This window comes from Sinohyriopsis cumingii, chromosome 19 (assembly GCF_028554795.1).
Source record: "Sinohyriopsis cumingii isolate HCF-2022 chromosome 19, ASM2855479v2, whole genome shotgun sequence".
NCBI lineage: Eukaryota > Metazoa > Mollusca > Bivalvia > Unionida > Unionidae > Sinohyriopsis > Sinohyriopsis cumingii.
In genome coordinates this window covers 21,436,002-21,463,403 of record NC_142979.1, presented here as the reverse complement: position 1 = coordinate 21,463,403, position 27,402 = coordinate 21,436,002, and the positions used below count along the sequence as shown (strand labels likewise).

Here is a 27,402-nt window from a genome sequence, read left to right as displayed (position 1 = left end):
CTTTCCTTTCTGAAGAAAGGCTCCAATTGCTGGTGGCGCTTTCGATATGCAGTAATTGTGACATCTTCTTCTAGAAGATTCCATTGTTGGAGTCTTGATCCTAGCAATTCTGCCTTGTTCTTTGATAAGTCCAAATCACGAATCAGGTCATTTAGTTCTTCCTGTGTTATTCTGTGTGGGGTTGATGATGCACCACAGTGAAAATCTGGATCACTGCATGCTGATGGACCAGGAGAAGAACAGGTCGACTCACCTTTGTCTTCGTCAGATGAATCAAGAGAATATTCTGCTGGAGGTTCTGGAATAGGAAGTCCCTCACCATGTGGAACTGGTCTCAATGCAGACGGAATGTTTGGGTAGACTATTCTCGACTTCTTTCGCTTCGTTATTCCGCCGGAAAGAGGAGGAACCAAGCAGAAGTAACAGTCATTTAGGTGGTTGCTTGGCTCTCTCCACACCATTGGGACTGCAAACGGCATTGATGACCTTTTGCAATTCAACCACTGTGAAAGCTGTGTTGTACATGTAGCACAGCATATATGCGGAGCCCAAGGCTTGTCTTGGTCACCAACCTTGCATCCGAAGTAAAGATGATATGCCTTCTTCACTTGAGAATTGATACTTTTCTTCTGGTTGGCAAAAGTCACTTCCCCACAAATATAGCAAAAATTGTCCGCGGTATTAACACACTTTCAAGGCATTACTGTTCTTTATTGTACGTAAATGGATAAAATAATAAGTTTTATGTAACAGTAGCTTGAACTGTCTCGCACAACGTCTAAAATATTTTAAATGCTGAACCTATCTGATTGGGCTTTATATAGTACACTGCTTACGTCAGCTTCAGCAGCCGCCTGGCATTAGTATAATAGGCCTACACATGTATAGTACACTGCTGACGTCAACTTACTTCAGCAGCCGCATGGCATTAGTATTGCATTGCATCAGAAAATGATGCAATCAACTGTGGATGATGTGAGCATGATGGTATTATGCAATGTTACATCATTATTCCGGATGTTGCTGCAGTCCTACTGGAGAAATTTACACAGTGAAACACAGAAAATGAGGTATATGAATATCTTCAAAACGAGAGCCAATACAAATTTTTCACGGTTATATTCGTGTTCGGCACACCAAAATACTACAGATTAGGGCCTTTTCAAGTCAGTAATGATTTCACTGTTGACCAGTGTCTTTTGCAACGAGAATAGTTTATCAATGCTGCAGATCTTTGTCAACGCATCTAGTTTGTCAGTGCTACAGATCGTTTGTAACGAGTATAGTGCATCAATGCTGCAGATCTTTGTCAACGAGTCTAGTTTGTCAATGCTGCAGATCTTTGTCAACAAGTATAGCTTGTCAGTGCTGCAGATCTTTTGCAACGAGTATAGTGTATCAATGCTGCAGATATTTGTCAACGAGTCCAGTTTGTCAATGCTGCAGATCTTTGTCAACGAGTCTAGTTTGCCAATGCTCCAAATCTGTGACAAAGAGTCCAGTTTTTCAGTGCTGCAGATCTTTGTTAACGAGTCTAGTTTGTCAATGCTGCAGATCGTTGTCAATGAATCTAGTTTGTCAATGCTGCAGATCTTTTGTAATGATTTTTATTTATCCATTTTGTCGTTCTTCTGTAACGATTTTAGTTTGTCAGTCCTACAGACCTTTTGTAACAATTCAAGTATGTCAGTACTAATGATCTTTTGTAACGAGTTTATGCAAATTCTAATAATAAATATATGCAACTTCCTCTTTTTCCGTAAAACAATCTTCCAATGTTAGGACATCACACTAGTGACCCCGAAGGTTCTGTCTTGTGTACATGGAAAACTATCTATTTTCAATGCTCACAATACGGTTTACATTTTAATCCCCGAAAAGCACTCTCGATGCCTTGGTTAATTAAAACATGCAATCTGAAGGATACGGACGATCACTGTTACCTCGTTCGTTCGTGTACACGACTGCAGCCTTCCGTTTTAAAGTTAGCATGGAGCGATATAATGTATACTTCAGATTAAACTGTAATATGCTGTACATACACAAAAATGTAAAATTTGGGATACGTCTACTATCGGTTGGCTCAGGAAAGAATGTTAATTTGATGTTTCCAAGCAGAGGGTTACAGATGGTTGTGAGAAGTGCAGGTCTGCTGATTTGACTTGAAATTTAATTACACCTCTAAGCGAATATTTACCATGTAATTTGATTGCTCACATCAATTAAATTTAATTAAATTACATAAATATTCTCAATTTCGATATCAGTAAAAGATGTTTTGGTACCGAAATTACGATACAACGAATAACACCATCGGCAGTCACGACAAAATTGATGGCCACCATTGCTACCAATAGTGGAACACGGTATCCCATGCTGCATAATGACGACTTTCGCTAGGTTGCAACTAGAACATAAAATACTGATTTACCAATAACAAAGATACAGTGTTTATTTTGCTGTGTGGTAGAACAATCTAAAACATGTACAGTTTATGTAGTTCGCTTATAAAAGGCCTATCACTAATTGTCATTAAGAAAGGGTCAACAAATAAACCAATTTTCAATGTGATATATTCACACGGAATTTCTCAGTTAGTTCAGTCTCTGCTGGGGTTTTCCAAATATACAAATAGCCGAATAGATTGGCGGGAAACGAAGGAAAGTAACTATATTGGCAACATGCATGGGTTATTGATTTCAATAAAGATTAGATTACATCTCTGAAGCATCCTTTTAAGGCATGATTTATTTTCAATATAGATTTGGTAACGATGCACTAATATGAAAATGGCTAATATACAGGATTCGCCCAGAAAATATTTAGCAACTTCCCACCCCCATCCTAAGAATGCCACAGACCCAGTGCATGTCATCTATCAAAATACGTTTGCTTTCTTTGAATCGGGAGCGCTAGTTCGTCTTGCAAGTGAGGCTACAACATGTACACTTGTAAATGGCTTAGTTTAGATTAATTCATGTAAAAGGTTTACAGTATAGGCAACACTGTAAACGAATGTGCACGTGACAGTTAGCATACTATGCATTCGAATATATACTGACTTATCTCTGCTTATGTCAACTGATTAGTAAGACCCTTTTATGTTAATTCTCTTCTTAAAGTATATATCCTAATCATATTGACTATGACATAGCTACAACATTTGTAAGGGAGTGGGTAGCGGAACCTTTAACACATTATATGCTATATCATGCAGAGGAAAAGGGAGTCAAGTGCCTTTTAAGACACACCAATGCAGCTGAATTCGGGCTGGCCTGAGTGGGTTTCCAACTGCGAATCCTCGCTAGGAAAAAGTTGCAGTTGGCTAGAACTAACTATGCTGCACATTACACACGATTACTCTTCACACATATTTATTCATCCTGCTGACCCAAAATTCTGGTGGCATAAGTGGTTAGAGCGCCCACCACAATTGCGGGAGGTCGTGGGTTCGAACCTCGGCCGAGTTATACCAAAGCTATAAAAATGGTGCTAACAGCTTCCTCGCTAGGCACTCAACATTAAGAGGTTAGTGTTTGGACTGGTCGTCCTGGTGTCAGGATAATGTGGGTGGGACATCATGTTACATGTCTGGGGCATGATGCCTCAGTGCTAGACATCACTATAAACTGCCACACTGCAGATTTCGTAGGTGCATTGCCGAAACATTGTTAAAGCTACGTTAAAAATCCAAATCACACACACATAAACACACATATACACACACAGAACATACCAATCAAATTGTGTCGCATATGGCACACACTTAAATTTTGTTGAATATGGGAATAATTGACATGTTACTGAAGGAAATGTATAATTCGAACATTACATGAACACCTGCTGCAGATAAACCCAAATTATATCTTATATCCCCTTCCTATAACCTATCAATAAAAGTGAAGCTTAGATTTACATTGATATAACTATAATAATCTTATCTTCTTACAACGTTATTATTTCTCCAAAGGATACATGAAAAGGAAATTGCTCATGGGTAAGGATTATTCATCGGGTGTTATGTGACTGCGAACCTGGGTCTTGTGGAGACGAAACATCTTGAATACATACTTATACGAAAGCAACAAAGTTTGTTTTCATAGATTAACTAAATATAAAGGTAAATAATCCAATTTTATTTGATACCCATTAAACTAATCTTGCTGATATTAAATTGCTTTTAATACGTTTATGACTTTGCACTGTTGAGAAGTATAGTTTTCTGTGCTATTGGCTTTTAATGGAAGCTGGCTCATATCATGTAACAATTAATAATTGAAAGCTGACGGGTATTAACCTAGGGATCTGCTACGTCGTATGAAATTTATGATACATGCATGGTAGGATGGGAACTGAAAAGAATAAATAAATGATGACAGGATTGCAAACTTTTCAAGACGCAAAATTAGTCATACAGTATTTGCACCAGTCGAGTCAACCTCCCAAGTACTTGCTACTTTTCTTTTTCCAAGTATTTACATTTGTCAAATAAACCAGTAAGGCCTTGAGTTCTCTTGTCAAGTATTTGCTCCTGAATCATTCCAAATAGATAAAAATGGTACTCGCAGCTGACTCGTTTGGCAATCAGCATTACTAGGTTAGTATTAGGACTAGTCGGCCTGCTGCCAGGATAATGAGACTGGGTGGAACGTGACGCTAAATGTCTGCGGTTTGATGCCTAGGTGCTAGACACCACTATAAACTCTGAAATTAAAGACATCATAGCGATATGACTGAAATTTTTTAAGGCTACGATAAAAATCCAAATCACACCTACACACACACTCACACGCATTTGAGAAAGTATATTAGTTAACATAGAATTGATAAGTAATACATTGCTTTAAAGAAAGACGTTTCTACTTCGTAAGCTGCTGCAGTTTTTTATAGTCATTTTGAACATGCACTCGTCCACCAGATCGTGTGGATGCATTATCTATTTTTTTAAAATCAAATTGGGAGCAGTTTCATCCCCGCCCCCCCCCCCCCAACACCCATTTAACTGCCGTGCAGCAACCGTACGTTGTCAATGGTTTACATACAAATAGACGTCAACTGTAAGCCATATGAGCAGGTTGGGGGAAAGATTGAATTTTTAGTCGTTTCCACTAAACATCACTGTTGCAGTGTGTTGTATCCAGTGTTGTACACGTTTAGAAAGTTTGACAAACGTTGCAGGCTTAGTCTGGAGGAGGGGCAAATTCAGGAATATTAAGACGCTGGAGATGCGTAAACAAGTAGGCAGTTGTTAGGCCTTGTGGTCATGGGGTGATAGGGAGTGAGCGTATGTGAGCGGGGGTGGGGGGGAGGGGCTCGTCACGCGATAACAGTAGGTTGTCTAATGAAGGACATGTTTGATAGACATGACACGAATAGGAAAATTGCTACAAATCACGTTGCATGAGCACACTTCATTTACTGACTCATATCTTTAGATTTAAGTGTTATTGTTTGGAGGATAGGAGCGTCTCTTTACAGGAATCACCCATGCATGGTAAGGCATATCATAGCATAATCAGGGCAATATCAAATAATATAGGACTTATCCAATCTGTATTCCCTTGCAGGTTAAACAGAATTTAAATCTAACTGCAAAGAATAAATATACTCAATGGACAGGATTTTCTTATCAAAAGGGCTCAAAATAGTGGAGTAGCAATCGCCTCAGCAACCCGCGCAATTTGTGCGGGTGGGATAAAACAGATCCAATATCAGCCCAAAATTCCCATCAAACAAGAGAAGAGGAGGGAAGGGGGCAGAATAACTTGCTGTACTGCTGTCTTCAAGCTACCATAAAATTTAAAGAAAATAAATGTTTGCCTGTCAGCCCATTTAACCCTACAAAGTACATTAACTCGAATCATTTTTGGAATCGTTTTTCCTACAAGAGTCATCTGACAAACTAGTTTGCCAAGCTACCAACTATCGGTTTAACTCGGTCTGTTTCTACCTACGTAGTGAGGTGACAAAATTAAATAATTACAATAAGTCATCTTGAAAATCAAATTTTACAAAACAAAGATGTATGTTGAAAACAGCATAACCGTTAGAATACGAAAGACATTGTAAAAAATAACTGCGGGTGAGATTGTTACCGTATTTTTTCTATCATAAAAGAATTTGATATTATTTATATTGCCCTCTGGAATAGTCAACAGTTCTTCTTTTCGTTTCAAATATGTGTATTTGCATGTAATATAAATAACATATATGTATAGTTTATACGCTGCATCAATGATATACCGCTCGCTGTATAAATTTTTCACTAAAAAGAATCTCGGCAAGTCGCATCTCCTTTTAAAGAAAAAGTTATACATCTCGTGGTATAAAACTGATACAGCACACATACTATACATACATACATACATACATATATATATATATATATATATATATATATATATATATATATATATATATATATATATATATATATATATATATATATATATATATATATATATATATATATGTGTGTGTGTGTGTGTGTGTGTGTGTGTGTGTGTGTGTGTAAATTCAACCCCCGCCAGAAAATATCTCATCTTAGTTTCAATTCGTGCAACACACTTCATTCGACTTTTCATATTTTGGTTTTGAATGGAGGAGGAATCTTTCATGTTGGATCGAACATTTATAAGTCAAATTAGTTTAATCAATAAAAGTCAACCAAAGGCTTGTATTATGAGGTGGAAAGATATTCCAGCCAAGAAACCATTTTGTTGATTGGTAAATTTATTTGTGGAACCCTGCTTCCGCTGGCTACATAACACCGTACAAAGACGGACAAAGAAATATATGATTATGGTTGAATAGGATTCTTGGAAAGATTTCAAAAGTGTGGGCAAAGAATTACTTCCCATTCTTTTCCCAGGCTTTTATCAGATCGAATATGTATATAAAGGATTCGGACATACCATTTATCATTTAGATCAGAGAATATTTCACACACACACAAACACACACACACACACATGCACACGCACGCACGCATGCACGCACTCACTCACACATTATTATATCGAAGAGATTTCAGGAAAAAGAATCACATGGAACCAAGAATTCAGATATATTCAGTTTGTAATATACCTAACTCACACTTATAATAATAATATTAATAATAATAATAATAATAATAATAATAATAATAATAATAATAATAACAGTAGTAGTAGTAGTAGTAGTAGAAGCTTACGTTGATTGGGACGACCTTTACCTTACAAACTAACCAAGTATTAGTTTCCAATAAATGCAAACGTATGAGCATACAATAATATCTAGTGCAGCTCATTCCAGTCTGAGAGTTGAACTCAGTTAAAACTTGGAATTTGTAATGAAATAGTTTGAAATATTTAAAGACTGGATCAATAGATGGTGGCCAACTTTTAACTTTCTTACGCCATAAGGCATTACCTGAAATGACAGAGCCTGACTACTTAAAACATTAAGATCCACCGACTGAGTGATATTTGGATGACTATTTAAGACAGTAAAAACCACTGATACAGTGTTATTTGGTGACTATTTAAAACAGTAAGATCCACCGACTGAGTGTTATTTGGACGACTATTTAAAACAGTAACAACCACTGATTCAGTATTATTTGGTGACTATTTAAAGCAGTAAGATCCACCGAGTGTTATTTGGATGACTATTTAAAACAGTAAGAGTCACTGACTGAGTGTTATTTTGGATGATTATTTAAGACAATAAGATTCACTGACTGTTATTTGGATGACTATTTAAAGCCGTAAGATCAACCGACTAAGTGTTATTTGGATGACTATTTACGAAAGTAAGACTCACTGACTGAGTGTTATTTTGATGATTATTTAAGACAGTAAGATTCACTTTCTGAGTGTTATTTTGATGACTATTTAATGCAGTAAGATCCATTGACTGAGTGTTATTGGAATAGTATTTTCTGTTAATTCCTTAATAAAATTTAATTATCACACGACTGGAACAAAAGTCTTGCACTTTCCCTTTATGTTAAATTTAGACTTGATTTGCTGGCAACATGTTGTGGGTCATATGCTGCCATCCATGTAACATATATGCTTTTCAAAGCACAATCTTTTCACATGAGACAATCAGTAAGGTAAAAGAGAAACAGGCATCTGGACTGTTCTGGTTGTACAATCAGGAAACAACAAGAAACAGTAGGAGTGCCGTCTGATACATGGCCTAGCTCAAAGAAGCTGGTGACTGACACATATACCCGTGTACGTAGTAGCATGGTGTGTGTGCGTAGTAGCATGGTGTGTGTACGTAGTAGCATGGTGTGTGTGCGTAGTAACGTGGTGTGTGTACATAGTAGCATGTTGTGAGTACGTAGTAGCATGGTGTGTGTACGTAGTAGCATGGTGTGTGTACGTAGTAGCATGGTGTGTGTATGTAGTAGCATGGTGTGTGTGCGTAGTAGCATGGTGTGTGTGCGTAGTAGCATGGTGTGTGTACGTAGTAGCATGGTGTGTGTGGTGTGTGCGTAGTAGCATGGTGTGTGCGTAGTAGCATGGTTTGTGTACGTAGTAGCATGGTGTGTGTACGTAGTAGCATGCAGCTATATAATGTCAATCACATGAAATGAACGTAACATATAGAAAAAAGAATCACACAGAAATTAAGACAGTATTAGGCAATGTCACTGGGATCATCTTTTCAAGTTATGTGATGGAAATATTTACCAGGTGTGGCCTTTGAAAATAAATTTGACTTATCCATGTTGTATGATGGCAAATGTTAAACGTGTGCACCTTTTACAGTAGTTTGGAAATGATACAATGAAGACTAACAACGTCCTTTATAGATTTCATTTAGTGTTCCTTCCTTTGCTACACCTGCGGGTTGATTTTTTTAAATGACAAGAAATCAGCATTTTTTTCGATGTGAACAAAGATCATTTCTTCTTCGTGTATTTATAATATGCCTTCAATAACCTTTGCTTTGACCTTCATCTCAACTATGTTGGTCGTGGTAGTTGCCAAGGCGCTGATGATAGTTGAATGTGTTTTGCAGACAGTGGGAGTCTCATCTGCATTAGTCTCGCATTCAGGTAATTTTGGAGACTTATGAGCTAGCTAACTACCTGTGATTTCATGACAAACCTAACTACCAACTCTCATGTCACTCTTCTTTACATCGACCACTCCAGAAAAAAAAAGGTATAGCAGACTTCTAGGTCGGTAAGTCGTCCTTCCAAAGCATGGCGAATGCCACTTAGGCTTGCTACATGGATGTTGAATCTAGACAGTTCGTTAGCAACTAGAGCTATTCTTCTCTCTGGTCTATCCATTGAGCGCCTGTCATTATAGTGTGGTACGTTTTAGGCACGGGTGGTGAGTTGCATCACCTTTGCCTTCTTGTTAGGTTTTCTACCACTAAGGTGGGATACCATTCATGCTGTCCGTGTTTAATGGGAAAGCAGGCAGTGTTTAGTACACATTATCTAGCTCCTTCCCTATGCTTTGGAAGTGAGCAGTGTGATCCTAAAAAGGCTTGCTCAGACAGCCATGGGGCTGTTGAAATCCATTGTTGCTTCGGTCCTGAGAAAAGCAACCTGTGCCCTGAGCCGTCTGTGTGCGGCTCTGTAGCTTCAGCCTCCATTGTATCCACACCTGCTGCTCGCCCATTGGCACGGAACTTTACGGTATCTGGTGGTGGTGGGGTGGATGAATAGGAGTTATGTCGGGGCAGCTTTGCATACTTAGGAGACTCTGTGGTTTGATGAAAACGATGCCGCAATGCTGAAAGTTCTGAATGAGAAATATAGAATACAGAAGGCATGTGTAAAAGGGCAACACTTCATTATCTAACAAGGCAACCTTTAATAACATAAAAAGGACTGTCTATCACAAACTCAGAGGACTGCATGGCTCATGGCTCAGCAGTAAGGCAGATAAGATCCAGTCCTACGCAGAATGGAATGACACGAAGGACCATCACAAATATCTCCAATACCGAGTTTGCTTGCCCAGAGAAATTCATCCTGATGGTTCGACAATCCCATGCTTGCTCGCTCATGTCGACAAAGACGATGAGTTATCTGATCCACTCATAATCACCAATCTAGTCAAGCAAGGCTGTGTGTTGGCCATATCATACTGTTCTCTGACATGCTTACTGATGCATTATGCGACTATGTCCCTGAAATAGACATCAGATACCGATATGATAAGCTCGTCAGTATGACCTGCGAAGACGAAGTCATAAAATTGACTGATCGAGATCTATTTTCTGACGACTGCTCCCTGAATGTCAACGTTATTGCCATCGAGTCTGACATGCAACAGACTATGTACCAATGCTCCCAGGTTGTGACAATTTCGGTATCGCAATCAGTATCAAGAAGACCAACGTTATGCTCCAACCTGCACCAGAAACGTGTAGAGCATACCATCACAGGAAATGACTAATACCACCTGGCAGTGGACACGATCACCTGTCTCTGCAGCATACATTTACGTTTAGGCTACATCGATGCTGAAACTAATGCCTGAATTGATAACTCATGTGTGGCATTTGGAAGACTACACGCAAATGTATGAGATCGTTCAGCCATCATTATACAAACGAAACTTACGGTATATAAAACCACTGTGTTGCCAACCCTGCTGTACGACTGCAAAACCTGGACTGTGAACAGATGGCATGAGAAGAAGCTGAACCATTTTCACATGGAATACCTGAGGAAACTGAAGAGATAAGATTTCAGCACAGGATCCCAGACACAAAGGTTATCACAGGGAAAACCTTCTAAGCATCCACACTCGCAAATGAGATGGACAGGCCATGTTCCCAAATTGTCAGAAGAGCAATTTCCAAAAAAAATATCTTCTATGGAGCGTTGAAGATTGAAAGCGATCTCAGGGTGGTCAGAATAAACGCTTTAAAGGTTCTCTAAAGTCATCATTGAAACACTTCAACATCGACCTTGGGTGTTGTGAAGATCTCGCAGTGTAGTTGAGTACACAGAGTCTCTGAGGGATGCAAAACCTTTCCTTCTCCTTTAGCAGCCTCATTCATAGCGGAGCTACATACGTTTAAAGGAATAGAATTGCAGAGACTAAAGCACTAGCTGTGTAAATATCAGAAGTGGTGTGCATCCTATAGTCATAAAGCTAACCCAAGCTTCAGCTCCTGTCACGTTTGCCAGAGATGGTTCAGTTGTTGTTCTTGTTGTTGAGTTTAACGCCATTTTTCAGTACAAGATAGGCTATATATGGCGGCCAGTATTAATGGTGGAGGAAGAACCCTCGAGAAGCTACTGGCAAGCTTTCTCACATACCCATATTGGCTGAATCCGAGACTCGAACCTACGCAGACAGAGGTGAGATGGCAGTGATCCGTAACGGAGAGCGCGTTAGACCACTCGGCCACTCGGAGCCCCTTGAGATGGGTCAGAGCGTAAGTTGGCCTACTCTCAGATAAACCAAACCAGTTATTGATGTCATGGTTATCTTCGAGCTCGAAAACAAACTTTATAATATGCAATTAGAGTAAGCAATTACCTTTGTCGTTAACAAGAGTATGTAAATTATATGAGAGAGAGAGAGAGAGAATTAGTGTACGTCGTCGGTGGAATTTCAAAATTAAATTTCAGTAAAATAGCTGAATCAGAATTCTTCTCTTTTCTATCCAATTTTTAAAAGAATATACTGTGTTCAACGTCAATCACTTGGGTGATATTTACTTACAGTTTGTACTTACATATTTTGACAGATTTATTTTTTCCTTCTCTTTTTTCCTATACATTCTGTGTTTTGTTTTTACAATTCAAATAATAGACTACACAGATCGCTTTCTGTTAATCACATGAAATATTTAGTTCAATTTCAAATTTCTACTAGTTTTAAAGTTTTTTCCTTACTCTCAGTCAAAAAAAAATCACAGAGGTTACAGCAATTAACTCAGCGTTTATCGATCTCTCTCAAATATCTCTTTTGTTCATACTAAATATTCTAAAAGCTTCAATATTCAGGGAAGGGGAGGCAAATCACAATTTTTTTCTGAAGTATTTTTTTTACTCAATGGTTGAACGTCTTTTGAAATGAGCAATACACATAAGTATTTCAGTATTTCGCTTTGAACATGTATTGTTCCTAATATCGTAAAACAGGAGTCTTGAAAGACGTTTTCATTATTGCAAATACTGTTTTAATAAAAATAAAGCCATTCTTTTCAAGATATCTTTTTATCAAATTTAAAATTTCTTCGTTCGGTCATTTTGGATCTAGATTATCAAGCAGCTAACCATAGTCACGCTTGAGGTTATTCATATATGCACTTGTTAGGAAGCTTAATGTCACTCAAGTTTTCCAAACAATTATTTTGTATCTTTAGCATGTAAAAACAGTCCTGAGGAACACGGTTAAAAATGTCCGTTTTGCATGCGCTCAGTCTCACTTGAACTATCCATCTAAAAGAATATGTCTGCCTTCAGGAAGTTTTGGAATTGTCTAATATTACACAGGTGGCTAAATTTGTCAGCTGTTGTATCTTAGCGCCAGGAAAAGATCATATCTCAGCATTCTCGAGGTGCTATTTGTGTTGCTGAGTTCGTTGATAAATTCTAAGTGATAATGTCTATCACCTTTTTACGGATTTAAGGATGAATGGTCCACTCATCGTATTTCAGTTGCATTCTCGCGTGCATCTTCAGTGTCGCGCTGTTGCGTACTCGAATGATATTTTTTAACTGGGATTAAACCAGTGAAATGTCGCTGTTAGTTGCAACAGGTACTCGGGTGCGTACGCTCTCTGCATAGAATTTGTCAGAGTCTGGATAGTTAGAAAAATTAGGTGTCTTTACTGTATGTGAACGCCAGTTAAACAACAACTGACGAAGCGGACTTAGAGATGACCGCATTCTACTTGTCCATCTGGCCTAGTTGCTAGTAACTAATTTGTTAATAACAACCTGTGACATGAAATATGGTGGGGTGGCTTAGTGAAAATTGGGGAAACCTACCAGTAAGGGTGTTTGGGAAGGAAGGGGATGGGTGCGGGTGCGTTTGTTAGAATGTCTTTGTCACACTGTCTGCCAGTCCGATTAATAATGCCTCACTTCCAGAGTACAGAACTTTGTGGAGAGCGTTTGTAACTAGGGTTCTCACTTACCAAATTGTATTTGCCGAAATAGGTTTGTATCCTTAACTGGCCCATTTATTCTGGAACGTTTCGTACATTCTTTAGTTTGAAACTATTATTTTTTACCAAAGCCTTCAGATAAAAAGAATTTTAGTGGTTTATCATGCAGATTTTAACCGACGTGGATTAAACGCTGGCCTCGTTTCTCAGTTCCGAAATTCAAAAGACACGTGGTTCACAAAGCCGATTTCAGTCATGAATATGACGTTCATTTCTCTCATTTTCAGTGGAACACCGTTCTCAAAGTTTCTTGGATGGTGAATGGCTTGAATGAGAGTGACGAAAGCCCAAATTAAGCAGCCAAAGTCTGCCCACGCTCCAGCTATTGTCACGTGAGTTAAATTACAGACTAGATTAAGAAATTTAGGATACTGTTTGGGAGTAATTTAAAATGTCATTTCTGATTCAGTTTTAAACAAATAGAATTTGAGCTATAAGTTAAATAAGATATGTGCAAAAGTCAAATATTGAAACAAATACGGTCCTGAACATACAATTTCGAAGGCCAAAACTTGAATAAAATTATATGCAAAGATAAATAACTTGTAAGCCACTCAGTAGATCAAATGTTGAATATTGCCGTTCCATCTGATTTCGGGTCCTTAAGATAGACAGACAGACAGATAGATAGATAGATAGATAGATAGATAGATAGATAGATAGATAGATAGATAGATAGATAGATAGGTAGGTAGGTAGGTAAGTAGATAGGTAGATAGGTATATAGATAGAAAGATAGATATACAGACACACAGACGGACTGACACATACATATAGGTAGATAGATAGAATTGCATAATTTACAAAATGACCTCAGACTTTTCTCAAACATTCGAAACATCAGTGCTTAATTATTGATTTTAACTCATACATGTTTAAACAATACGTGAATATAAAACAGGGACGGAATATCAGTAAAGGAATTAAGCATTTCTCGTGTTCACCATTGTAAACCCATGCTTCGTATACCCCAAAATATGAACAACGCATCATTAATTATCACATTAGAACTGAATTTATGAGAATTATTACCGGATAGTACCTTTTAAAATGACTATGAAAATACCCTAAGGTATAATTTCTAACGTCATATTACAGTATATAAATATTACATTCTGACACGCGGATAATATCTATTCTCTCCATATCAGTAACATTATACATATTGTATTATACCGAGTGTTTCTGTAAACCTTGTTTTGTCCAACAACTGAGAAGAACCCGTGTGTTTGTCTAGATCGATTTAAGGGTGGTTTATTAGAATTTACTGTGAATAGACCGTGTGTCTGTACAACTCGTATTAAGCGTGGTTTCTGTGGAAAAATTGCGAAATAGAAAGACCGTGCATCAGGGTTACATTAAAACTAAAGAAGAAAAAAATCGAAAAAAAATCACATATTCCAGACTAACAGTCTTTGTGTCTATAATAATAAAGCGTGCCAGAGTTCCGTTATCGCTTTGTCTTGTCAGATATCTGATACGCTTGCTATTTGCACATGCACGCTCAGTTTTAAACATTTATGTAGTTCTATGTCAGGACGGTACTGCTAACACATCAAGAATGATAGGTACCAACGAACAAGCTGGGTGGGGTGGGTGTGGGGTCGAGCATAATGTGCATGAGCGCGGGGAACAGAGTAGAGTTCTCCGAATTAGAGCTAGCTGCGATTGGTACATTATGCAAGATTTGTAGTTTCTGTCAGGCTTACAAAAGATGAGTTTCTTGGCAACATATGAGGTTATGTTATTCCGTATCTATATCGGTGTATCGGGTGTGGCTGGAAAACTCTTACCCTCGTCTAGTTCCAGCAGAGTTATCTCCCTTAAGGGCCGTGGTGCACTTGGCGATATCCTTCTCGAATTTCCAGTCGGACAATGCTCTCTGTGACAGTTTGTGACACGCGTGCTAATGCAGGATAGAATGTATATTTGTTTCAGTAAACGTTAGCATTCGTGTCTATGGAAAACAGCTGGCACCGTGATAACATCAAACAGGCGATTTTCAAGTTGAGATGCTATATTGATAAGTAAAATAAATCAAAGAGATTTATGTACATTCTGATTAAATGATGAAGTATGTTTTGTTACGCGCCGAGAGTTTGCTCTACTTATTGCGACTACTCGCAAGCTAACCATATTTAGTGGAGAAAAAGACTGAAGAGTATCAACTGATATTATTAATAACTATTAGTAACCCTAGGGAAAACCAAGTAGATGCCTTGGGTGGTACTTCGAATCTGTCAATGTTAATCCTACTATTAGCTTGTGGATGACAGACTGCGCACACGTGGCTAAAATATATGAGGCGATATTTAAATAAAAGACTGGCAAACTTCGGTCTTGGCTATCAAATTATACTATTTTCGGCTCATTTTTGTTTCTTAGTTTCTTTGTTGTTTTTATGTGACCCGTTGCTTTAGAAGCAGAATCAACGTTGCCAGTTGTTTCATTGAGGGTAACAGTACATATTGTTCAATTCTATTCAGCCAATCAAAATTCAAGATATTTGCACAAATTATTATAAATTTAAATGTTTCATGAACGGGGAGAATGAAAACAATCCATCACAACAGACAGATATTGTAAAGCATTTTCCACATGGTTTAACCTTTCTTTAAAATGTTAGCACCTGTGTTCAGCGGTTTGATTCTCAACAGCTTAGGAAAATAAAACCAGAGAATAAAACATGGAATTCTACTATGTCACCTGCTGAACAATTTATGATAACATGCGCAAATTAATCGAATTTCACAGTCTGCCATTATCGTTTGTATATATAATTGATAGTATCAAACACTGTGAAAAACATACAAAACTGGCCCTGCAGGGATCAAAACAAGCGCAACGGAGCTACGCTATCTATTGATATGGAGTGATCAATATATCTATTTATCTCAGCATATTTCAAATAAATCAAGGGTTTTATTCTTCGATATATTACAATCTTCGTAGACTAGACTTCTCTCCTTGTTTTCAAAAATGTATTCTCAGGCCATGGAGACAGGAAATGAAGGCTCGAAGGGATGGACGTTGAAAATATTCTGAGATAATTAATGACTTTCTTGCGGTATTGAAACGATGCCCATTTTGGAAATATATAAACTTTCTTTAGTGTATGTCATGTTGATACTGACTCTCCCTTGTGTTCACCTTTCTTTCAGTAACACGAGTCTTCCGTCCTCAGGGTTGAAATTAGTCTTGGTCACACAGACGCTTGACGATCTCAGGAGAAAAGGTCGAATTGAAAAACACTGTTATAACCAGTAAAAAGCTGAATTGTAGCATTAACATTATGAACATCTATTTCTAAGCGAAAAATTGTTTGAAATTGAACTACACGAAAGGCTGATGTGATCACATAAAACAATGAGCAACATTAAGTTTTGTTGGTTTGCCAATGATTCCAGGCTTCACTTAACCGTACTTTCCAAATGGGACTCAATTACATTACAAATAGGTACTGAATGCTCATATATGCCAACACGTGTCGTACGCACGTGACGCAGCATTATGCAGTAACTACAGGACCAGAAAACAATTTACTTGACGAAGCCAGATTCGTTTCACATGCAATAAAAATATTCGTTGATTAGATAACTTCATTTAGGCTTTCCTCTGTAAATACATACGTATTTGACATAAACAGTGACAATAAAAACGACTTTATTTCAGCTTCATATTCCCAATGATCTCGGTTATAGAGTTGGTAAAACTCGTCATTTGGGTTCAAGGCCTTTCAAGGAAATCTAAAAGCTATTTGTATTTTAGTTTTTTTATTTTTAAACTTGTACTGGGAAGAAAGATTCTTTTTTATATATACTCAAAGAAGTAAAGAAATAAAGTACAGACTGTTCTGTACTGGGACAGCAATGCATGTATCTGAACTGATATTACTTGTATAATTCCCAACGGAAAGAGAACAGCGAATTTAAAATTAAAATAAATAAATAAATTGCATGATAATAAAGAAACAAACTAGGTGGGATTGCTGATTTTACGACTTCCGTTTCCTGTCCTCAGTATATTTAAACTGGTTGAATGTTTAACCACGGTAAACAAGTTAGTAAGATTAATTCACTGTAACAATTTTGGAAAAACGCACACAACACGCGCGTATACATTATTTCAATCTAACGAAATCACGCATTGTTCTCGACCTTCTTTTTTTCCAGGATCTAGTAATCAACAGCAGTCTGCAAACCAAAACAGGGCCTGTACAACATTGTTATGACGTCACATTATATGATAGACAGCACGGATTCTATTAATATAATACGATTTTATTATGTGAAAGTAAAAAGATGTTAAAACTAACTTTATTCTCGTATTTCCGCAAAATGCAGCGATTTTGCTGTTGTTCCTTTGTGTCTAAGGCTCTGTTGATATGTGAGTTCGCCTGTCCATACATTCTAAACAATGCGATATTTTCTACTCCTACACTTTTCGAAGATTTAATTTGATACTGTGAAGCCTAAATATTGTGTCCAGTGAAAATGTGGTATGCGGTTTTGTGTTTATACTCTGGCCTAGTTTTGGGACCATTATGAAAACTCATGTTGTCATCGCGTCTTCTATCACTCTGCCCTGAAGATTTTGCTGGCGCTTTGTAGGCTGAATTTGTGGTTGGTGTATATGCACAGTAATGTTTAACTTTCTTCTTGTGGCCATTTTGGTGACATTTATTTAAAAATTCCAAAAATATATTTGGGGAACTCAGTTCGTTATGGCTTTTCTGTTACTTTGCTTGGAAGAATATTCTGGAACTTTGTAGGCCAGACACGTGATATTTGTCTTGATTTGTAATAAGCTTTCACTTTTTTCCATCAGGCCCATATTTTATGGAAGTTTATTTACAAATTGTCAAAATTCAGTTTGCCATTGCTTCCCTTTCAACTAATTGTTCTCCTTCACTAATTTCCTAACCCTCACACTGACAATCCTCATTTTGATCTTGGACCGGCTTTGTTCTTCCGATGCGGACAAACATATAATTCCTTCTTTATTCGCTGCCACATGAACTATTATTTTCCGTGGTTACAGTGTTTGGTTTATTCAAGGTTGACGGCAAACAATTGTTATCCTAAATTTACACGAAGCTGATTGAATGATTGATTCTAGTGACCTTAACGCTACTTACAAAGTAATACGGTTCAGTTACAAATATAGGTTCTCTTTTCACTCACTAGACTCGGCAGAAAAGAAGAAAAATATATTAAATGACTAAATGTGATGCTCTGTACGTGATACATGGTTAAACATGATACAAAATCGGTCTTTCCAGATTGATGTGCTCAATTAGATAGCCATTGCTATCATGTCTTAAACAGCTGCTACCTTTTCATACGATATTGATTCATTTACTGGATAAAAATGGACGCGTTTTAATACTGATGATAAAGGACCGATATACGTTCACTAGTGCTAAATAATTTGAATGTGGCAAAGACATGTTTTTTCGAAACAATATATGAATTAGTTTAAAATAGCCAGCTAAGTCATTCATATACTTTCCTTATTCGGTATCAACTTTCCTCCTGTATCAACCCAATGCTAATACGTACCAGAAGATAAATCAAATTTTAAGCACTAATGTGCATATACGATTCTACCTGGACTCTTTAGCAGTGTTAAAGACTTTGTGCGACATAATCCAACGGTACTTATGCGTACATGTATACACAAAGCTGGAATCAGGCTCGCATAATCCCAACCATGCCAAAAATGTTTTAAGATCCATGAGCATGAAGGCATTATTCAAATAAACGCATTGTAATAATTACCTAGCTGTAGTTTCATGAATAGTTCTGTAACAGCTGTACATCAATATTACACGGGTAAATTTTCCACTCGCAAATGAACATTGATATAGTCTCTCATCACAGAACTCATCATATACCAGACTCCTTTATGATACCTCTTCATAGATCAGAACATTCAGTTCTAAGTACTTTTCTATCCTGTGATAACTACGCAGAGAAACTTACATTATACCTGTTTTCTTCAAGTCTATATTAGTTCAAAACTCTTGCACTTCATTTTCATTAATCACTAAAAACGTTTCCACCATATAATTACAAGAAGAAGGTACCACACAGTTACTAATTCTTTATATTTCCCGGTCGAGTCACGTCAAAGACTTGTAAAATGGTACTAACAGCCTCCTTGCTAGGCGCTCAGCATTAAGAGGTTACTGTTAGGACTGGTCGTCCTAATGTCAGAATAATGTGACTGGGTGGACATCATGCTACATTGTTGTGGCATGATGCCCCAGTGCTAGACACCACTATTAATTGCCACACTACAGACGTCGTAGGGATATGACCGAAATTTTTTTTAAAGCTCCGTTAAACATCCATTTCACACATGTACTCTCTCTCTCTCTCTCTCTCTCTCTCTCTCTCTCACACACACACACTATATACGTCACCTCTGAACCAAAACATGTTTCTCTTAATAATCTGTAAGAATATATATTTAATTTTTAATTAGCTTTCCGTTCTCGTGAAAGCAACACGTAATGGGATGATTACTGCACATCGACTAAATACATCGAGTTCTCTGAACCGTTTTTCAAAGGTTTATAAATAACTAATTGTTTACGCATATGAACAAAAACAGCTATTTATAAATAACTAATAGTTTACGCATATGAACACCGGACAGCTATTTATAAATAACTAAATCGTGCACGGATATGAACACAAAACAGCTGATTATTGATAACTAAATTGTGATAACTAAATTGTGTACACATATGAACACAAAACAGCTGATTATTAATAACTAAATTGTGTACACATATGAACACAAAACAGCTGATTATTAATAACTAAATTGTGTACACATATGAACATGAACAGCTATTTCATGCACAGTAATAAAAATGGAAATAGTCAAACCTAGAGAGATATCCATGGTGTGTATCCAATTTTCCATGAACTCTTGTTTTGTTTGATCATGTAATCTTCCTTTTCAAAACTGTATTGACAGTAGTCGTTTATACCCAGTTTTAAGAGTACCGTTTTGACTGGTTTCGTACTCTTTAAATATTTTGACCACGATACTGAAGATTAATCTAAAACTATAAGGTCAGACATGTTAAATGAAGCACGTCTAAGTAATTGAAAATTAGGATGTTTCTGGGGGAACCATAACAAAATCTTGAGAAAAAAGAACAAGACCTAAATTCAGTATAATTAAAGTTATAGATTATACATTTCGGAGACCCTAGATTCGAAACTGAATTTCGTATTAAAAATGTTTCGAAAATACAGAACCCGGTACTTCTATTTTCAAAATCTTACACAGTGGTCTGTATCCTAGATTTAGTAGATATACACTCCACGGTAATTAGAGAAAGACCCCGAAGGCGAAGGCAAAAATCTTATTATCGTGATTGACAGAGAAACAGAGTGATATGTAGATAGACACACCTCGAAAGGTACGCAAACAGACTTAAGAACAAATACAAAGGACAAATAAAGAAAAGACAAACGTTCTAGTTATTTTTGTAACATACACGAAATTAGGCTTCCTTTCATACCTGAAACTTTATATACATCTAATTTTATTCGACGATATAAATATATATGATTAGAACTGACAATAGAGTACATTACACTCTAAAGAATAAATGAAAGAACTTACCTTAAGAATATTTCACAGGTTCATTAAAGTACCGAGTAAGGCAACACTATTTATCTGTATCTGACGTAACGTCCAGATTCACTTTTAGTAAACTCCTACTAATAATCAAGCGAACAAGATTGCCGCCGCGCTGCTGTTGAGTTAGCAGAACTTTATCTCGATTCTGGCCTTTCCCTATTCAGTAAATGATCGACAACATTGCTGCGTCATGGTTGATTCTGTTTAAGGCTTTATAAAATGTCCTTTTTATACGAATAGATTTTTTTTGTTGTCAAATCGACCATACGATATACTAGAATGAACTTTCCGATCAATTTAAAGTCAACATTCACCTGCTGTTAAATAATTACCAATCGCTAGACATGCGCGGCGAATACTGCTTTATATCTTCGTTTTTTTTTTCCTTTTCATTTTTATAAAGTGAGGCCTCTGCTGACATTGAGAGTACGCTTTACATCATGAGTAATGCACAGCGTCATGATCTGAAAATAAACTTAGATTCGAAAGGCAGATTATTTATTTAAAAAACATCGAAACAAGACAAGTGACCTTGATAGAATCTATTCGAGGAACTGATATTACTAAGTTCGGAATGTAATTGAATAAGTATACATGTTATAGGACTCACGTTACTAATTCAGTTCCAACAGTAAACCCATGCAAACACCATGATATTAAAAATTCAATAACTTCAAATTTTGAGTGCTCATTAACAAACCTATATTTATCAGTATAGATGAAACATGGATGTCAGCTTCTGTGTAGAGGAAAGGATATGAGCCGCCACATTTTCCGGACCTTTATGTATTTGAAACATGTGCTTTCAATTCCGCACCAAAGAGGCAGGTGCTCATTTTAGTAACGAGTGTTCCAAACATAGGACTGTTAAAGGACTGACATTCCATCAATAAAACAATGTCTCTATTTTTAATGTACAACTAGGATAAACTCTCAAAAGATTCTTTTTCCAAAAACATAACTTACATTATTAACCATTTCTGGTCAGCCAAACCCATATATCCTCTACTTTATGTTCACTCATTTCCAGGCTGGTTCCCATGTTTCCAAATCATTAGTTCGTGTGTCCTATGTAAGTATTGCCATCGCCATAACGGCATTAAAACCCCGTCTTGTCGTAAAAGTTGAGTTTTCTTTCTTGAAACAAATAATATCGCTAGATGTAAATTTAATCATAGACATGTATGACCCTATTTAGGCCAATTCTATTTTCTCTTCTTCTTCTTCTTCTTCTTCTTCTCTCTCTCTCTCTCTCTCTCTCTCTCTCTCTCTCTCTCTCTCAGAATGAATAGTCCTTAAAACGTGTAAAGAGTGTTGAAACACTACAATACATTTCTGTAATCAGTGAAAAGGTGCGGTAAAAATGCATAAAAATGAACCCTAAACAATAGAACACCAGGCTTCAAATACTGACAATTAATAATCAGTTTTCCACGTGATTCATATAAATTGTCAGTGATTGAACGATGCTGTTGCTATTCGATTTTCTATCATCCATACTATCATGTCTATATGTTACACTCAACAACAAAAGGTAGACATTTTTAAGACAAACACTTGATTCCATATAGTATTAACATTGTTTACATAACGATTTTAACTGTCAACACCAATCATAATCATATCTGAAAACGATGGAGAAATCAAGGATTAATCAGTGTCGACTGCAAACCGAAATTAAGTGACAATCGAAATTGAGGTGCCACATCTGCTACCGAAACAAACTGCAAAGTCCACCAATACATACAGTTCACGTCAGAATGGAGTCTATCCCCTACCCATGCAAACGACAGCCCCAAGTCATTACAAGTAAACTCAAAATTATCAAACTCTGTTGATTAATTACGTTAGGCTCTGAAGTCGGTAGGGGAGTTCTGCCATTGTGTTATAGTAACCCCACCCTAGCTATGTTCACTGTACCAATCCGCGCAAGCTTTGTGTTTAGTAAAATAAACCTGTCTTTATTTTCGCATAAAAACTTGTATTAATTTAGCAAAATACACAATTTGAAGCTTTATATGTACCATCTAAATTGACAAAATGTCGCTATCTAAAATATGTTGTAAAATTTCGGAACTTCTTTGTATCGATGTAATAAAGCAATCTGTAAGTCCATTTGAGCAACGAAATGCAAGTCAAAGGTTTTGCCCTTGAAACATATAATAAAATATAATGAAATATTTCACTCGTAAAGTGAAAACATTTTATATTGTCAATCGTGGTTTCGCTAATCGTGACAATGCAATGTTTTGATTTCACTCGTAAAATATTTTCTTATATCTACTCAAAACACGAAGATATCTTCTGCAAATAGAGCCGAATCTTTGGGAAATTTACTAGCACATAAAGTGTAATGAAAATTTATTTTAATATAAAATATAGGCACTATTTAAGATTTTATTTTGTTTGTTCCTTATGTAACGTCTTGAGCGCCTGAACTTTCATATCTTTCATGACATTTTTCATCATTGAAACAACCAGTTAATACTTCTTTTAAGGATCGTGTAAATAAGATTATTGTGACGTCATAATAGAAAGGATCATGCAAAAAAGATTGTGGTGACGTCATAATTCGTTCTAATATGGAATTCGTTTATTTCACTTTTCTGTCTTCCTCTAACGGCTATAATTACATGGTTCCCATAAAGGATGACGTTTTATTGGTTGGTATATTGTCACGTGATGTGTGCTGTGTTTTCATATTGCATGGTATTAACGTCAGTGAGCTTAACCGATGAATAACTTATGTTACTTGATGGAATGCAGTTGAAGTACAATTCTAAAGCAAAACTAATTGCAATTTCGTCTCTAAAACATGTAATAAAACGATTAGAAACTCCTGTTTCGATGAATATAAAGCTTAGTGAACCAGTAAATCCGACATATGGTTGACGTCGCTTAATACGAGGCTTACTGGTCTTTAAAACTTGATATTTTAAGTCAGCAAAGGTTTGTAATTGCATCATTTCAACCGTGATGTCTAAGATATCCCTATTTCGTCAAAAAATACTAATTGCGGTTAGTTGTTTAAAGGTTATGATCATTTGATTCCGACATACCTGCTATTACATAGGTGAGAGATTAAAATAATATCCAAAATAAGAAGGCTCCGCTTGACCTGACACCATAAAGATCCCAAATTCGAAGACTTAATAGATATAATCGATTCACTTCTACTTCCGTGATACAAACTGTAACATAGGTACTTCTGTGATACAAGTTGTAATATAAGTACTCCCGTGATACAAACTGTAACATAGGTACTTCCGTGATACAAGTTGTAACATAAGTACTTCCGTGATACAAGTTGTAACATAGGTACTTCCGTGATACAGGTTGTAACATAAGTACTTCCGTGATACAAGTTGTAACATAAGTACTTCCGTGATACAATCTGTAACATAGGTACTTCCGTGATACAAGTTGTAACATAAGTACTTCCGTGATAAGTTGTAATTTAAGTACTTCCGTGATACAAAGTGTAACATAAGTACTTCCGTGATGCAAACTGTAACATCATATCGATAAGTACGATATGTATGTATGTATGTATGTATGTATGTATGTATGTATGTATGTATGTATGTATGTGTGATTCAAAGGTTAAAGCGTTCAAAGGAAAGAATACTTTAAAATTAAGATGATATTTTTCAATGTTAGAGACAAAGACAGAATTGTATGAACTTTCATGGATGCTATAATAGAAGACGTAAAGTGTCCAGCATGTATTCTGCTTGCTCCACTTCTACTTTCCTTGTCTACTGGATATATAAAAATTAGATGGTTTATTGATTTTGTACAGTGCGGAAACTGTACGGATTAACGGATTAATTGTTGATCAGAAGTATTGGGACACTGTAAGTTTTACGAAGATTGCAGCAAATGCAAATCTCAGTAAGTAATTTTCATGTCATGTGGGATTTTAAATTAAAATTAACTGAGTTTTTCATGCTGTGAAATCTTGTATCTAGACCTATGCGAGAAAGAAATTCTTGTATCCAGGCCTGTGTGGGAAAGAAATTCTTGTATCCAGGCCTGTGTGAGAAAAAAGTAAATCACGTTGTCAAACATAAAACTCTTTGCTAAATTTTAATTCATTTACACGGAGACTATTTTCAGGGATACACTATTTACGTCTCAACATATCTTTTAATATTAACAAAAAAAACCCTTGTTAATGCAAATATTTTGACTTGCGTGACTTGATTTAAACGTTAGGAGTTTTGAATGGATACCACTGTAGTATATCTTTAGCGTGATATAATTTTCGAGGCGTTTTTGTGCTGTAAAGACAGCAAACAATCACAACCATAAACTGGTTTTTAATAAAAGGCCACGTTCCAGCAGTTGACAAGATAGGAGACCATAGACAAACTGCTCAGTAATACTAAATTCCCTCCGAAGAGTACTCATTTATTACATAAACAAAATAAACAAATGAGAGAGAGAGAGAGAGAGAGAGAGAGAGAGAGAGAGAGACTAATGTATATTTTGTTAAGTAGACAATATGCAAATTTGTTTTACAAGAATTGTCACGGCTATCAATATCCAGGCTGACAAAAGTCTCCAATTTTAGTATCGCACTATTTACAAGGGCCAATTTAGTTACAGAAAGAAAAAACAATTCTCGAAACGGCATGCCTCTATGACAGGCGACGTATTGATTAAAATGAAAACTCCATTTATTCAGCCTCATGTGGAAAGAGAAACTCGATATTGTTGTCAATTACAAGGTCACCTATTGAAGTTTCAGTCATTTGAAGAATGTGTGCTTAGGAATATCGGATGCGTATTTTCTATGAATATTTTGGTCGTAATAGACATTTCAGTTTGAATGAAATGCGGACATTTGTTAATTGTGCGTAATAATGTAATTCACTTTTCGTTTTAGTTTTTGTTCTACCTGTCACAGACCAGCAGCTTTTCTAATGTGCTTTAATATGCTCTGTCATCAGGCGTACGTCCGTCCGTCCGCTCGTTAGCACAAGATGATATCTATACTTCGATTAAACTACTGACAGGATTACAACTAAACGTTGTACGCACATACATTTTGAACATTAATTTTCCTGAGCATAGTGTTGTATCGACACAGAGTTTTGACTAAAATACTTATCTGATATCCATTTGGTTTTAAATGAAAATGACGCCCACTTTACATTAATTATAACATCGACCTTCTTTAAAATAGTGTTATTCAAACTTCTCCAAAATGGATGGACCTAGCTACACTGCGTTTGCAATGAAAGACTTCGTATGATGTCGAGCTGGTCCTAAACGAAATTGACGCAGATCTAACAGCCACAATACGTGTCATGGATGCCATTTTTTTAAAAATTGTTCCTTCTCCCGGACTGATGGTTGTATTTGAAAAGAGTTTTCACCTGACGAATTCTTAAGATATGTAGTGGATCCTGAGTATAATGGTGACTTCCAACAATACTGCCTTGGTGGCCAACTAGAGAAATTCGTCAGGGTCACTTCTGCCGAATAGATGGATATATCGGCATGGGGTTTTCTGGAAGGAATTTTTATGATTTCGAGTTGGTTTTAAATGGAAGTGGTGACGATTAGACTTTTCCTGTGGCCGCAACGGTGGACAACTTGAAACTCCTAATATCCCCACTCCTCTGAAAGGGATGGTCGTGTTGACATGATGTTTTCAGCAAAACTCTTCATGCTATATGGATGGCCATATCATAGTTCCAAAGAATATGCTTTTAATTGCAATAAGTGCTTGCATCAATATTAAATGCAGATGCTGCTGCTCTAACTTGCAAAATGGTTGCATTGACGGTCACCTTGAAAATGTTTAAATGGCTAATTGATAACTTTATGTAGCTGGCCCTACATGAAGATTTATCTGTCCTCCAAAATGACACCATAGTTGCCATCTTTAAAATCTTGTTTTACTACTCCTCTTGCAGGAATTGTGTCACTGACATTGAGTTTTCACTGTACAATTATAGCACTATTTATTTTGATCCGAGTTAAAATGGTGCACCAACGTATTCACGTATTTGTAAAGGAGTTTGAAGACCAGACTATGTTGACCTTGGTGTCAGTTCAAGTTTGTTGCTTGCATTTGTCCTTCATTGAGTTTATGACTACATTAACTGGTACATAAACACATAAAGTTGGAGCAGAATTGGTATTTAGGATCCATTCCAATAAAAAAGCTGATAGTTATCACTGTTATTGATGTCAAGGTCATATGTCTTGGCACTGGTATTTAACTGTACTGACGTTCTCAGTATGAAAATACAAACAGGTATAAATAGATTTCTATCAAAGCAGCTTGTGCGACAAGATCGGTGATCTGTATCCATTATATCAGGCCCAAGGTCAAAGGCCTTACCAGAGGATTGTGGACTGCAATCATGGGTAACTTGTCAACATATTAACTAAAACTTGGCAGAAAACTGTATTGTTTCCAAATATGTTTTGTACTGGTCACGAATATCACAATTAAAATCACATTTAATATCAAATTTAATAACAAAATTTCATCAGTTAAAAATGATAGAGAATTGAAAGAACAGAAAAAACAGACTTTACTTGGAAAGTCTTTCTGGCCAGCAGAGCATTTAT

The 27,402-nt window shown here is 36.6% G+C and overlaps 1 protein-coding gene across 1 annotated transcript in view; it reads right to left on the bottom strand.

Annotated features, from left to right (window-relative positions):
• The window catches only part of LOC149775259 (TWiK family of potassium channels protein 7-like), a 190,897-nt gene extending 169,783 nt beyond the window's left edge, over positions 1–21,114 (bottom strand). The window contains exon 1 of the mRNA XM_089943460.1: positions 20,794–21,114. The gene's annotated coding sequence lies outside the window, so the exon portion shown is untranslated. The remainder of the gene's footprint in view (positions 1–20,793) is intronic.
• Between the last annotated feature and the right edge of the window lie 6,288 nt (positions 21,115–27,402).